Source organism: Heterocephalus glaber, unplaced genomic scaffold (assembly GCF_053883595.1).
Source record: "Heterocephalus glaber isolate CG9 unplaced genomic scaffold, H.glaber_assembly_v1.0 deba00000818, whole genome shotgun sequence".
Lineage (NCBI taxonomy): Eukaryota > Metazoa > Chordata > Mammalia > Rodentia > Bathyergidae > Heterocephalus > Heterocephalus glaber.
The window spans coordinates 1,349,181-1,365,737 of NW_028258164.1; the positions used below are offsets into that span (position 1 = coordinate 1,349,181).

Below are 16,557 nucleotides of genomic sequence, written 5' to 3' on the forward strand. Positions count from 1 at the left end.
GAATTGGGCCACATGACCACCTATAAGGGAGGCTGGCAACATGTGTATTAAGAAGTAGAATAAGAGATCAGGATGAGCTTGAGTCTGTTATCATTCATTCCACAGCACTGGGGCGAGGGTGGGTATATTACCAACCTGTGTTATTAGGGTTCTGCTAGCAAGAAAGACAATGGAGATGAATGTCTGCCAAGGTCACTAAGTCACTCACTTAGCACAACCTTGGGTAAATTACCCAGCATCTGTCTTGGTCAGTCTGGATTACTAAGTAAAATGTCATAGACTTGGTGGCTTATAAACAACAGAAACTGTTTAGTTCTGAAGGCTGGGAGTCCGAAATCAAGGGCCCAGCAGATTGTATGTCTGGTGGGGGCCCATTTCCTGGTTCGGAGATGATGTCTTCGCACTGTGTTCTCAGCTGGTGGAAGGGACTAGCTAGTTGTCCAGAGTCTCCTTTAGAGGGGCACTAATCCTATTCATGAGGGATTTACTCTCACAAACTAATCACCTCCTACAAGACCCATCCTCCGAATGCCAACACATTCATTCAGAATGAATTTAGAGGAAGCACATTCAGACCACAGCAACATCAGTAAAATGGAGATGATAATAAAATCAAGCCCCAGGCCTGGGGTGAGAATTAAATGGTATGGTTCATGCCAGCTGTTTGAGTAGGAGCTTGATTCATAGCAAGGGCTCATAAATAATTAACTACTATTAAAAAGAGGCTCTGCTCTGTGTTTCTCTGCTTGGTTCACAATCAGATTCCCAGATTTCCTGGACCACCTCCTTTCAACTGTCTGCAGCTGGCTAGTTCTACTACTTTTCAAGACTGATGCCAAAGCTCGCTGCTCCAGGGTTCCTCCACTAGGTGCCTTCTCATGAACTCTCACTGCAACACATCTCACCTGATAAATAAAAGTGGGGGTGGAGGTTATTACCGTGGTTTCTGAAGGCCAATTATCTGGATGTGCATCCTGGCCCCACCACCAAAGTAAATAACTTTCACCTATTAAGAGAACTAAGTTAATACCCTTAAAGCATCTAGAAGAGTACCTGCTCATAGGAGGCACCAAACCGATGTTAATTATTATTACTTTTACCCTTAGTGCCACCAGCAGCTTAGGATATGTCACTCTGGATTTTACTTTACTTGTCTGTCTATCCCATGAGTGTAATTTTCCTGAGTACAAGGATTTTTTATGATACAACTTGATGTCCTCCTCTCCTAATACATTTCCTAGCACATCCAACATTAGCTTGCTAGAAGTGGGAGGTTAGGTGGAACAGAAAGTGAATATGAGCAGCTTCTCAGTGCCGGTGTGGTCCAAGGCCTGGCCTTATTTCTGATGGAGGTCATCAGAGTAGAGGAAGACACAGTCCTATGAAGCCTGATATTAGAGAGATTATCTGAGTGGGTTTTTAAATCAACAAGGTCGTAGCAGGAAGTGCAAGGATGTCCTGGGAAAACAGGAAGTCCAGCAATGAGATTCTTGTATCAGATGGGAATTATGTGCTAGGGTTCGAAGATGTTGTTACAAAGGAGGAGAGAAAATGTGGCAGTGAAAAAGAAGAGAAATGGCCTCTGCCCCGGTCTTCCCTTCCATTACATCTGCACTGCTGTGGCCACCAGATAGGTGAAAAACTAAACTCAGACGGTCAGCTTCTTCCCTGGATCCCATTGATTGTCTCTGTACGTATATGCCTGTATGTGTCAGCACACAGGTTCATGCTCCAGCCCTACTGACCTCATTACCCTCTGATCCCCACCTCACCCCGCTGCATCCCACTTCCTCCTTCACTTGAAACTTCTTGTTTTATGACTTTGCCCCAGCTTCATGTAGCAGGCTACCAGCCTCTCTTCAACAACTGACTTAAGCATTACTCCAGGAAATCTTCCTGGATTCACCAGTCTGACTTAAAGAGTATCCTCTCTGCTCCCCTAAAAGCCCATGCTGGCTCTGGCCATCTCTTTCACATCATAAACTGTTGGATTGTGAGCTCATTGAGGGCAGGAGTTAGGCCCAATCATTGTTGTGTCTCCAACATCATTTCTCTTTCATGTTAGTTTTGGTGAAAGGATGAATACATAAATATGGAGGACAAAGCCTACCCTGCCTTCACCTTCTGCCACTGAATTGGAGAGGAAACAAGCACTACTGGTAAGTTTGAATACATGAGAACTGTAGCCATAATCCTCGTAAGTGGTTTGTTTGGCTTCATCAAACTATTACAAAATGGAACATTTTCAATGAGCCCAATTGTTGAATGGTGTCATGGGAGTCATTTTTAGCTGCAATTTGAACAATATGTTTAAACTTTAAGACATGACCCATTCGTGGGTCAAGGAGTCAATTTAACAGATCAAAACAAACATTAAAATATGAAGTAGGATGAACTACAATCAATAATATAAAATAGAATGGGCAGATGCTAGATATTAGAATATGTCTATGTGAAAGGGTCATATGTAAATATATTTTACTCTAGATTATGATAAAAAATATTATAAGCATTTCTCTTTAGATTCCCTTCCGGCCCTAAAATTCAAGATATGTAGACTATTCCCAACTTTTCTTTGCAACTTTGAGGATAGAAATAAACAGAAAAATTTCATGTTTAAGGAGAATTATTTGTGCTGCCAGAAAGTTCACATTCTTCTGATAAGGCAGTTAGTTATCCTATGCTTCTTCAAGTCAAGGAATGGGACATGATAGTGCAGTGTCAGGTACCATATGTGATGTGGTATCTAGTACCATTCCATGCTGGAGTGGACACATCACAGTGATGGCGAACCTTTAGAGCTTTCAGTGATAACAAATAGCCTGCCATGGCACAGGTGCTGTAGTTTCACCACCGCTGAAGGAGGAAGCCCTTTAAGTCTGCAGTGACAGCCTTCCTTTTGACTATAATTTCATAATAAACAGCACATCTGCCAAATGAGGAGAAGGAGAAGGAGGGGAAGTAGTGGGGCAAGAGAGAAGAGGAGGAGAAGTCAGTATTTCTTTCTCCCAAATCATATTACAGCTATGTGGTTTCCATCCCTTATGTACAAAACTCTACCATTAACAATCAAGTGCTGTGTGCTATCAGGCCTCCCAAAGATGCCAGTTATTACCCACAAGTCATGGGACATGCAGAGTGCTCTAAAATAAAATCATAGAGCTCAGACTTTTGTTAAGGTCCTGAGTTTGGCTCTCACAAGAAGCACAAGTTCAAGACCCAGCTCTGGCCAGGCTTCTTGGTGGCACATGCCTGTAATCCCAGAACTCAGGAGGCTGAGGCAGGAGGATTGCCATGAGTTTGAGGCCAGCTTGGACTACACAGTGAGACCCTGACTCAAAAAACTAAAAAACAAAAGATTGCTCTGATGGCCACAACCTGGTCACATTTCAATGTGCATGTTTTGAGCATCCCTCATAAGTGGTTTTTCCTCCCCTCATACATAAAGGACTAATGAGAAATTCTTTCAAGCTCCCTCTCTGTACACTACCCTCATGTACCAAGAACCCACTTGTGCCAGTTCCTTTTCAGGCTTCTTACATTTTTCTTACAAAACTCCATGATGATACTTTTGTGTAAGTTTTGGAGTGTGATATAGTAAGTTAAGTGACAGATCCCAGGTCACATGACTAGAAGCCCACTCAGCTCTTTCCAATCCCACAGCCTTTGATCCTCCTACCGCACTTGTGATTTTTTTTTGTTTTTTTTTCCCATTAAGTTTATTGGTACATTTTAGGTATAAAATACAGTTACATTCATCATTGGGGTCTTGTACCTTTACATGAGTTTCTTGGTTCTTTTTTTTCCCCTTCCCTTGCCCTCACTTCACCCCCTCCACCCTTCCCTATTTGCAAAGAGTTTGATTCCCTTTTTTTCCTTTTCTCATATTTTTTCTTTTCCCTTTTTTCCTTTCCCCTACTCCTCCCACTTCCCCTGCTCCTTTAGACCTTTTCTTCCTGTTACACAATATCAATTGAACATTTTACAATATCAAGATCTAGGAGACATTACCACAGATTTTACAGAATTTAAAAGGATATAGAAAGCATATTACAAAAATCTGTTTTGAAATAAATTTGACAACTTCTAAGAAGTACCTCGGAATACAAATTAACGAAACTAACTCTGGAGGAAATATAAAATTGGAATAGCACCTATTAAAGAAAGTATATTCCTAGCTTGAAAACCTACCTATATGACAACAGCAGGCTCATAAACATTTTAACTGATAAATTATATCAAACATTTAAAGCAGAAAAAAGGAACACTTCTCCCCTCATTTTAGGAACTCAACATTGTGCTAATCCTAAAACTGGATAAAGATAATAGAAGAAAAAAGTATGAACATAGATAGAAATTTGTTTAACAAAACAAACTATTAGAAGTCAGATCTGGCAGTATGTAGAAAGTGGTTCTGTTATAGGGATGGCAGTGTTGGTTCAGCATTGGAAGATCCACCCTCAAAAGTCATGATTTTAACAGAGGAAAGGAAAAAGCCATATGATCCTGTCATTAATTGGAGAAAAAGTATTGGACTAAATTCCACAACTGTTCATGGTAAAAGCTATCAGGAGACCAGAAGTAGAACAGAACCTTCTCAACAGATTAAAGATATGTACTCCATACTTCCGTGAGAATGCCTTATATGAATGGAGAAGATACAATGCTTTCTCCTTAAGGTGGGGAACAAGGGCAGATATGCGTACTCTTTATCTGTCCATTAAACTTTGAAACCTAGGCCCCACCAAAATAGTCTGGCAATAAAATGACACAATTAGGATAGGATTGGCAAGGTAGAAGCAAAATCTTTATATGTAGATGAAATGACCATCTCCAGAGAAAATACTAAGAAATCTCTAGGAGCCCCTAGAACTTGTATTTGAATTTAGCAGGATTAGAAAACACAAGGTATATATAAAAATTCAGATCTGTGTGTACTTGCTATAAATGAAGAATTGGATATTGAAATTTAAAAGTTATGTAGGAGTACAAAGGACCTAGAAAAGTTAAAAAAAACAAAAACAAAAACAAAAACAGTGTTGGAAGACATTTAGTACCTAATTTTAAGACTTCTAAAGCTACAGTAATCAAGACAGTGTTGGTGTAAGGAAAGACATATAGATCATTTGAATAAAACAGAGAATCTAGAAATAGAACCACACATATATGGTCCACTGAGTTTTGAAAGATTATTTAACATTAGCATTTTATAGAATATAAACTCAATTCAAGAGCCGAGGAAGAGATAGTGTTTTCAGCAAACAGCACTAGAACATCTGGTATCCATATATAAAAAATTAACCTCAACCCTTTATTTCCATACATGAAAATAACTTGAAGGGATCTATGAACCTAAATATGAAAGCCTAAAAGTATAAAACTTTGAGAAGAAATTATAAGGGAAAATGTTTATGAATTCAGAGTAGGCAAGAACTACCTAGGATACAAAAGACATGATGTATAAAAGAAAAAACTTGATAAATGAGATTCCATCAAAATTTAGAACTTTAAATGACATCATTAAAATGAAAAGTAGTCCTTAAACAGACCATATTTACAATGCATATAACCTATGATCAGAATATATAAAGAATTCTTAGAGCTCATTAATAGACAACCCAATTAAAAAGCAGACATAAGAAGATGATAAATAGCTAGTACAGCACAAGGAAAGGTGTGCAACTCTAGAATCAGAAAAATATTAATCAGTACAATAACAAGATTGAATTATACACTCATTAGGGAGATGAAGTTAAAAGTTTTAAAAGCCTTGTCATGACTTTTTCTTTTTTGTTGGATTCTCCCCCTTTGGGTTTAATTTGTCACACCCAATGGATTCATTCTGCTGGGTTTCCTGGGGTTGTGATCCTCATTGTCTTTTCCTAGGGTATTGTCTAAAATTTTTTGGAGTGCCAGTTTGGTATTCATGAAGTTCCTGAGGTGCTCTTTATCATGAAAGTATCTTATTTCTCCATCAATTTTGAAAGATAGTTTTGCAGAGTACATCAATCTGTGTTGGAGTCTGTTTTCCTTTAGGGCTTGAAAAACATCACTCCAAGCTCTTCTTGCCTTGAGGGTTTGCATTGAGAAGTCTGCTGTGATTCTGATGGGCTTTCCTTTGTATGTGATTTGTTTGTTTTCTCTCACTGCTTGCAGAATTTTGTTCTTCTGTTGAATTTCTGGAATTCTAACTATTATATGCCTATGTGTAGAATTTTTTTTGATCAAGGCTAGTTGGAGTCCTATATGCCTCACTTATCTGTATGTGAAGTTCTTTTCCCCTCCTTGGGAAGTTTTCTGCCATCATTTCTGTGAACAGTGTTTTATGTCATCTGCACTCTCACCTCTTTCTTCATTGACTCCAATCAGTCTTATGTTATTCTTCTTTGCATCATCTAGCAGCTGCTGAATTGATTTCTCACGTTCCTATACAATTTTAAAGCTATTTTTCTTTTCCTCCTCACTAATTGCAATCTTTTCTTCTATATGTGAAATTCTATCCTCACATTGGTTCATTCTGCTGTGCAGACTTTCGATGGATTTTTTAATCTCCTGGAAATCTGTTTGCATCTGTCTTATGGATTCCATTTGTTTCCTGTGTTGAGATTCCATCATGTTCCTCAGATCCTCTATTTTTTTAATCTATGTCCTCTCTAGATTTATTAATCATGTCTTGCACCATGAGCACAATCTTTGCTGTTATCTGAGTAATTATTTATGATTTCATTTTTCCTAGATCCTCTTTTGTTACCAGTTCAGAGTCCAGGTGGTTGAGTATCAGATTGTTCCATCTCGTTTCCCTTTGAGGTTGCTGTAGGTGATCCAGAAGTCTGTTTTTGAGGCTTGTTTACGTGTCTTCTCATTCCCACCGGGGTGCGGGGGTGCTTCTGGTGCCCGCGAGGCTCACCTTCTCTGCCCTAGGAGCTTGGGACGATGGCGGGTGTTTCCTTCCCACACTTGTGGTTTTTAAAGTGGTTCTTTCAGGCCTCACTCAGATCTATTGAGTCAGCCAAAAAGATGGGCTGCTTCCCAGGTGATTCTGGTTGGTCCCAAAGTTTGAGGGTCACAGAGGTTAAGTAAAGATGTAAAAGATAGTGTGACAGTCAGTCAGTCAGTCAGTCAGGAAGTCCATCACACTTTAGTCAGGATGAGGTGAAAAGATGGCTTCCCTGAGTGCCACAGGTGAAGCTAACATTAACTGTGCCAAGCATTATGTAAACTCTTATTTAATGCCAAGAATATTGTGAAGTACTATGTATGTTTTCAGTTTGAGAAGTCTGCAATGGGGAGTTTGCTGGGGTTATGCAACTAGTAAATGGCAGAGCCATGAACCTCAGTGCTGTGGCTATGCTGCCCCTCAGGGAGTGGCAAGGTAAAGCATTGTTGGAGAACTAGGAAGACAAAGACTGAACAAAGAGCAACCTGGGAACATGGAATGCAGTTAGTGTATTCTTCACCTTAGTATTTTAATAATAGCCTTAGAGAGTTGGAGGAACCCAGACAAACTATGTGGCACCTATTATAAAGTAAAATGAGAACAAAAATATTTACACTTTCCGTTCTTGTTAAAAGAGGTGACTTTGTCATCAAGGAGTCAGGACTTTGAATATGAAGTTCAGGCAACACCTTGTGTCTCTGTGTCACCACGGGGACAACCTAAACTTTCATGGAGCTTTTGCCACATGATAAAATCTACCCAATACCATATGCATTTTAGAAATCAGAGCGCAAAGGAAAAAAAATCTTATAACACCAAGAAGACTGGCTCCATCTAGGTAAATGTGACATCTTTGGTGAAATAAAAACAGAGAAAGAAGAGTTTATTTTAATGAAATTTATTATTTTCTCTCTGAGAAGTAAATATTGTGAGACTCTTGATATTTAAATTCAGGACAGTTTGAAGGCAGAAATCTGCCTATTCCTGCTGATAAACCCTCCATCCACAAATGCAAGTATGCAGCTTATCTTGGGCTTTTTATTAATCTATTCACCCACTTCCTGTTTACTTCAGGCCTCTACCTGAATGGAGGTGCAGTTGTCTTTAGCCAGTATTTTGGCCCTTCCAGGCCTCTGATGGTTGCATCAGGGGGGCTGAATGATGACAAGTTCTCCTAATAATGTCTTTCACATACTCCCCTTGTGTCTTATTTTGAGCTGGTATTACAAAATACTGCAGATAGAGTGGCTTAAACAACCAACATTCATTTCTCACAGTTCCGGAAGCTGAGAAGGCCAACATCAAGGTGCCACTAGACCTGGCTAGATGAGAGCCTGCCTTGTGTTGAGTGTGTGTGTGTGTGTGTGTGTATACACATGTGCATGTAGAAAGACCTCTCACGCCTCTTCCTTTCCTTATCAAGGCACGGATTCTCCCACGTGAGGATCTCATCTTTCTGACCTAATTTAAACCTAAGCACTTTCCCTCAGCTGCACTTCCTAATGCCATAAACTGGGGTGAGGATGTTGAGGGAATGAACTCCACATGGGGCAGTCTGGTGACTTTGGGTCTGCACTATGTCTGTCACCCACGATGGCCACTCAGGACACAGGGCCCTCCTTAGGAGCTCCCTGCAGTCATCCCCTCATCCCCTGAGGCTCAGCACCCTGCGTGGAGCAAGTGTACCCCCTCCCATCCTGTACTAAGGCCAGCCCTCTATTGCTTCCTTGAAGGGTCTTCTTCTCTGGATTTGGCTTTTGAAAAGCAAAACCAGAAGAGATGATAGCTTTTCTGCTCCCTATTTCCCTGGTACCTCCACAGTGAGAAGCAGACTGGGAGAGGTGCTGAAGATGTGTGTGGAGGAAAACCCTGCCCCAGCACTGGGTTCTCCTCCAGCCACAGTGTATAGGATCACAGAGGACCTTTCCACGACGAAGACCCAGACTCACCTTCTCTCTCTCCCCGTCTCATCCCAGTGCCTCCCTAGCCCCTTCCCTTGGAACCAAAGCTCAGCTCAGAATGCACCCTGCACACCACTGCAGCACCTGGACTCACTTCCTTCAGGGACACTTCAGGTCAGGGAAATGATTGCTTTTCAGGAGTAACTGCAGGCAGGGATTCTAAAGTTAATTCAAACATTGTTTCTGTTTACATAAAAGCCTTATCCCTGGAGTACAAATACTGTACAGTGTTGAGAAAGAGTTCAACTCAGTCTCTATATCCCTTCCCTGAAATGTCCCCAGAAACTAATGACTATAATATATACTATAAACTGTAATATAATATTCAATAACAAGTCTATTTCACCCACTTAAAAGTAAGTGAAGTTCATAACTTACCTATTTCAGACACACAGGCCCACTGTAGGCACTTGAGCAGATAGATTTCGATACAGGTTTTGATGCTGTAATAAGAATGAAGAGAGATGCCCTTCAAAACTTTTCTTCTCGTGAACTACAGATTCTTTTCATTTCTAGTTCTCAAAGGGACAGCCTTTGACTCAGTTAGGTGTCTTATTAGTGGGGTCTGAACAGTATTCCTTGCCTTGGGGTTAACCAGACCTCAGAAGTTCTCCATCCCATCTGTAGGTAACAAAATCCCACTGAGACTGACCAACTGATGCTGGACAGAACTCTGAACCTCTGAGCCCAAATAAAGCTTCTCTTTTTACGTAGTTATTCTCTAAAGTATGTGTTACAGTAGGGAAACATAACTAACACAACAACCAGTGACAGTAAGGGTCAGAGATCTGATGTCGCTGAGGGTTTGGTCCCAGACAGTGGGTGGCATGGGAGTGGGATTGGCCTGGAACTGCTGAGGTCATAGAATTAATATTCCCCATTGCCTGAATACACAGGTTCTGGCTCTATGCATCTTGTGCATTGCAAAGGGGTTTGTGTAGCAAATATTAAACATTGAGTAAAGTGGGCTTCTCTGAAACAACTAGGTTTTTGGGCTGCCTCTTCCTAATTTGAGCTGATGAGGACTAAAGAGATGGGAATTGATTTTTATCTTAGGCAGAGTTTAATTAGAGAGAAAGAATTTGTCAAAATATCTTAAGCTTCATTTCAAAGTCAAATAAAAATGATTTTTGTATTACTCACTGGTTTGCATTGCATGGATATTCTAAGCTTGTGTTTCAGCAGCACTATGCATAACTGGGAGGAGGCGGCAATAACTATCCATATCCATTTCCCACCCACATCTCACCAGACCCCTGGTAATCTGGATAATCGGGTACAGGTGAGGTGGAGGAATGACAGCCATTGTGGTGAATACTGGCAGAAATCACTGTAGGCCACAAATGAGAAATAGAATTTAATATACTACATGGTCCTGTTCTCGCCTGTGTATAAAGTTATAAAACCCAGGACCCAGTCTTGCTTAACACCATGAACTTATGACTATAGGACTGAGACATTTCTGTGCCTGGTTTTTTACATAGTTAATCCTCACATCAAGAAAGGCATAACTGTCCATATTTTACAGGTGAGAATACTGATGTTCTGAGTGGTTAAGTGGCCCATCCAAGGTTAGACAGCCAATAAGTGGACCCAAGTCCACAGTAAAACCAGGAGATAAAATAATAAAATCCTAGAATTTTAGAGTGGAAAGGGATCGTCGAGGTCTAACACTAGACTAATACTAACACATTGTCTAGTTGGTTGTAAATCCAAGGTGAGAGTACAGGCTCAATTCACTGAGTATATTTTGACTTGAATACTTATTACATGGCCAGGTCTCCTATTTCTCAGACCCCCAATTTTTCCTATAGGGCCTTGTGCAGAAGGTAGAACATGGGTAGAGATAATAGTGCCAGGACATAAGATCTAAATTGTGGGACAACCATGGTTAGTAGGGAAAGTATTCAGCCTGCTTGGCAGCCAGAGGGGAGGTGTTGGAGCTGGAACTTGGGGTATAACTTGATCCTAATCACGAAAGTCAAAAATGTCATTCTGAGTTACTTTGGGAGTGATTTGTCTTACTTGAAATGAGGTCCAAGTCTTTTGATCTGATCCTTACTAGGGTGATTTTTAAAAATCCAGTTAATAAGAATAATGAGAAGCAGCTGTTTCTACAACAAAGCACCATATTCATCCTGTGTGTTCCCTGTGAACTGTGGTGAGCATTATGAAATAAACGCAGACCCCATTGTCCACAAAGCGGACACAGGTACAGCTTTCCTGTTGGGTGCGGGGACAGGAGACCTTCTCTGTCTCACCAAGCCCAAATCATGAACTCCTAAAGTGCTTTATTTGTGAGACTTTTCTGGTTGCAAACATTTACACACATTTCAAGAAATATATGTTGGGTGAAAATAATGTCTGACTGAGAAAAGTGAGTGCAATGAGTTAATTGATTTTCCAGAGTTACTGAACTAATTAACAGCAATCTTGGGCAAACCTTTATCTAATTTCTGTTTCATTATGCCAATTTGCCTTTTTGGAATCTTTCACCACTATGAAAAAGAATGGTAATATCGTGCCTCCCTTTATTGTAGAAAATGAATGTCAGCTTTGAGGAAGGAAATGTAAAGTCAGTCTCTGGGAAAGCAGACATCTACAGCAGCGTATTGCAAATACAGATTGCATAATTGTATTTCTAAAATTTTCTAATTTGACTTTTGAAATGTACTTTCCATATGCAGAAATACAATGATAATTCTATTTGCTGGAATACATGAAAAATGATATTTAAATGTCTTGCTTTTTTTCATCAGATAAATAGATAAGCTTTTAGGCAGCCTCTTCTAACTGTATCCACAAGCATATTGCTGCATTAATGGAAAATGAGACTGTTTTTATAGTAAAGGCAGCTGGCATAGACCATGACTGCTGCAGTGTTTGGAATCCTGGCTGCTAATGTGAATATAGGTTATGTGACAGCTTGGATTGATATGGCTATTAGATCAACTGTGTATGAATGAAACATTAATAATTGCCAAAGAGGACCAGGGATTTAGCTCAGTGTTTTCACCACCTGTTGCGCAAGCGTAAGGACCAGAGTTCAATCCCCAGTACCAAAAAAAAAAAAAAAATTGCCATAGAAAAAAGTCTGCACCAACTCAGACAATTCTCTTAACTTACCCGTGCTGTGGGACTGCGGGTAGGTGAGGCTGGACACACTGATAAGGGGCACGGAATGAAAGAAAAATACTCCCCTGATTGGGAGAGCTCCTATCAGCCAGGAGTGCCCAGGGCTGGTGCAGATCTGGGCCCTGAGTCTGGAAAGGCAGTGCATGTTCTTGACTTGAAGCCAGTATTAGCCATGGTGACTCCTCCTCCGCTTGTCAAACTTATCTGCGCATGTCCAAGCCATGTCCTTACCATGGGCAATAGAGACTTTTCAGATGTTACAGGCTTCCTTCCCTTTCCATGCATTTTAATTTTCTCCTCATAAAAATGCTTTTCCGCAGCCAGTGCTACCTAATTACTTTCACTACTAGCTTTCCAGCTCAAATACATATCCCAGTACCTTATGCACCGAGTGGAAAAGGATTTTATCACACCAGGGGAAATTCTGTTGCTCACCAATAAGGAGGTACTTCTGTGGCAACACCAGGGGTCAATGTATATTCAGTGTAAATGATCAATCTGAATCTGCATCCCTCCTGGCTCCAGCCCTGATAGAAGCAGAGTGCTGAGACCATGGAGTGCTACAACCTTGACTTCCCTGGAGAGTCTTGCCACTTTCTTGGCTTGAGGCTCTGCATTTCAACATTGTCTATGGCACTGTACTGAGACCTTGCCAGGTGCAGTTTCCAACCGCATCAGTGAAACACTTGTAATTTCAACAAGCCCTCTAGGTGGTTCCAGGTACTAACAGGGTGGAAACCCAGTATTTGGGTTTAATTCTATTTTTAATTAGAAAAATTTTTCTGTGCAGCTAGGGATCAAATTCAGGCCTCCTTCACACAGAGCTAGTGCTTTACCACTGAGCTATAGCCCCATCCCTCTTGGGTTCAGTTCTGAGACACACATAGACACACACACACACACACATAATTTTGTATGTCAGACTTTCTCTCTTGAACTATAACTGCTGAGGCATTCTAGGTATTTTATAAAGATCTTTTTGGAGGAAATGCTGGATTCTATGAAGTCAGAATTTAGAGCAGGTACCATGTTCCAAGCCTTTTGGGAATTATAAGGGTTGAAAATTTTTTGTCTTGCTTTGTTTTGCTTTTTTTGTTCTATAGGAAAACACTACTCTAACACATCAGCAATAAGATTAACAATCTAGGGCCTGAAAAAGCAAAGGCACTGATGGAATGAATGACCCTGGCACATACATCTTGATCCAGGTGCTGTTGGTAACTGTCCTGGGAGGCCAGGGAGGACTCTCTTGCTACCCCTCTTCCTGGTGATTGAAGAGACACACAAGAGTGTAGTGCATCTCTGCTGAGTGCAGCTGCCCCATGGGGACAGGGTAATGCAGTGCGGAAGGGAGGACTGAAGAAAGGTCAGAACATCCAATAGGCCCTGGGTATCTGAAGGTTAGATTCTCGACAGCACTGTGCATTTAAAGGAAAGAAGGAGGGCCGGGAGTGTAGGTCAGTGGTAGAGCACTTACCTAGCATGTGCAAAGCCCTGGGTCCCATCCCTAATACCAAAAAAGAGAGGGAGATCGTGCTAATGAAGATAATAAGACACATTCTTATTTCAAGGAAGAAGAGAATTCTGCCTGTTACCTGGTAAGTGGGGAGCTCACCACATGTGGTTTGCCCATCTGTGTGTTTTGGGCCTAATATTCCAGGACTCTGCTTTCCATCCTCAGATGTCTGTATCAGATTGCTGATTTTTTCACACAGTCATGCTCTAAGGCACTGGCCAGAGTTCTGCCACTGGGGGCTTGAAGGTACAGGAATCAGCTGGGGCTGGAAAGTTACAAATGAAGAAAGTTCTGAGGCCAGCTGCACCAAACTGAATCAGCTGAGACCATAACGAGTCTGGGAGCTATGAACTAAAGGGCGTGTTGTGAAGTAGGTTATTTACATTCTTATAAAACAGGTGGGGGGGGGGTGGGGAAGAGGGACAGGTTCTGGTGGTACAGTCAGCAGTCAGTCCCTTCTAAAGGTTTGACGGTCTCCCGAAATAGAAGAGGTTGTTTCTATCCTAAGAAAGAAGCATAGTGTGTTTTCCTTTTAAACACCCATGATAAAAATGTTTATGTCTATCTCAAACTGGAACCCAATGTTTAATTTTGAAAGTAATGAATGTTCAAAATCAAATTTTCTTTAAAAGAAAAAGGGGAGCATTTATAGTAGCAGTATTATTCATACAATGTATATATTAGAACTTTTTAATCCAGATTTTAGTATGTAAATAATGAGAAAAAAGTTGTTAATTTATATAAATTCATCTGAAAAAAGGAAACTATCTTGAGCTTAAATGACAAGAAAAGAGGTGGTATGGAGGAGAAAGGAAGAATCTGAGTTTCTGATTTATAAAAAGCCAAATATCAGATTTCCTTGGCCCAATAACCCGTGACATTTTAACCAGAAAGCAAATGTCTTGTCAGGGGTCTGTTGCCAGCCAGCTGGGCACCACGGCTAGACAGTTTTCCTGTGAGGCGCAGTGCGAGTCCTGGCACAGGTTACCCTGCAGTCTGCATGACGGTAGGAAAAGTGGCCCAGAATTGTAATCGTCACAACAGAGGGTCAGAATTCTTCCAGAAAGAACATATCTCTCAATATGAAAAAACCGTTTCCCAGAGACCTGAGAATACAAAAGAAGGTATAGATATGTATGTTACTAAGAAGCGTTAGAGAAAATGCACCTACACCAAACCTGAAAATTTGGCGTGATGAATTTTCCTGAGACTTCAGGCATATGCAGAATCCAAAGCAGAGCAGAACCTTCATTTTCTTCAATAGACTCATCCTGTGTGTTTCCCACCTGAGCTCAGCAGGACACTGGCCGGCTCGTGTGTGATGCTCCCTCGGCCAGCCAGTGCACCTGTCTTCTACCTTTGCAACAACTCTCTCACCCCATTGGCATCAGTTCCAGACTTGCAAAGCCAGCCAACCTTTCACTGGTCTTTAAAAGACTCTCAACATTTCATTACATTATTGTTTATTTTAAATTAGAAGCTTTTAGATTCTTTCCATTTGGGAGTTTAAATATTAAGTTGAGAGTCAAACTTCCAGGAAGAAATACCCTAAGTAAAAATTTTCACCAAGATCCTACTTCCAGGTGACACATGCTTCCTCAGCAACTTCACAGTATAGTAAACAACTGACATAATACCTTCAGCAACTTGGTTTTGTTTCCTAGCTCACTCAACAAGAATCATTTATCTTTTGAATGTGTTTAATCAAACCATCTACAGCAAGGACACATGCTCAAAGTTTTGTTTGTAAAACTCACACTTTGACAAGCATGTATTGAATTCTGCACCAGCAGTTAAAATCTAGGTTGTATTCATTGAATTAATGTCTCCCTTTTACAAATTTACTATGAATATTACAGATTTATCCGAACTTTAAAAATTCAAGATGGCCTTGGATAATACTGTGTGAGGAAAGTTATAGTCTTCTTAATATAAAGATACAACTTCAAGCACAGAAAGTATAATGGCAGATTGGAACCAGATTATGATAGTATTTATTTATAGGATTAAGTGTTCTATAATTTGTTTTTTCTCTCATTTCCCAGGTTTCTGGGTGATTCTCCTACACCCACATAGCAGGCTGGCTGGGAGGTGAGTTGAGCTAGGCTGGTCAGCTGTGGCACACTGATCTTACCCAGATAGCCAGCACAACCTTTCTTGGATATGGTGGTCTCAGGGTAGCATTCTTAGAGTGTGAAAATAGAGTTTAAACATTGGAAACAGAAGCTGTAAGACCTATATTATTTATGACACATTTCATTTGTCCAAGCAAGCCACAAAGCTGGCCCAGATTCAAGGAGAGAGAAAACAGACTGTCTCTTGAGGATAAAAGTGGCAAAGTCACATTGTAAAAGGCTCATGGGATGTGAAATATCAACAGGGCCACTTTTGGAAACATTCTACTGCTCTCTGCCTCCCTCACATTCCTCCCACGTGCAATGACAATAATTGCCACCTCTCTCCATTGCTCATCCTGCCACAGCGTCTGCTCAGAGTCCAGGGTTCAGTCATCTCACCCAGGTGCAAGGAAGGGACTGCTGGCCCAGTGTTGCTTGTGTGTAGCTCTCACGTGTGCCTTCTCTAGCTGGAAGCCTGTGAATTAAAAAGACAAGCTGTCTGCTTCCCACACACGGTGCACGATAACAAAACAAGGACAGGAAAACTACCATAGACAAATGACTCTGTACCCTTCATATCTGGCCCCTGAAGGGAACAGACAGCAACCATAGACTGATGGAGAGGTACTGCCCCAAGGGAGAGAGAAGGGAACCCTTGAATTCTTCTGGCAGGGGATGATCATGCTATCACTCCCATTTGCTGAGCATTTATTAGTGCCAGATACTATTCTGAGCATTCTCCATACACTTTCTCCTTTAACCTTCACCATGAACTTGAGAAGAAAAGTGCCTGTTTGGTGACTGAGGAAAATCTAGGCGAAGACATGATAGGTGAGATAATCCATCTACGCTACATGGATGGAGAGTTTGGGTGTAACTTAGAATTTTCTA

At 40.9% G+C, this 16,557-nt stretch overlaps 1 long non-coding RNA gene across 1 annotated transcript in view; it reads left to right on the forward strand.

Annotated features, from left to right (window-relative positions):
• The first annotated feature begins 2,069 nt into the window (after positions 1 to 2,069).
• Positions 2,070 to 16,557, forward strand: part of LOC147828924 (uncharacterized) — a 40,713-nt gene continuing 26,225 nt past the window's right edge. The window contains exon 1 of the long non-coding RNA XR_015449925.1: positions 2,070 to 2,159. This is a non-coding gene — a long non-coding RNA (uncharacterized LOC147828924). The remainder of the gene's footprint in view (positions 2,160 to 16,557) is intronic.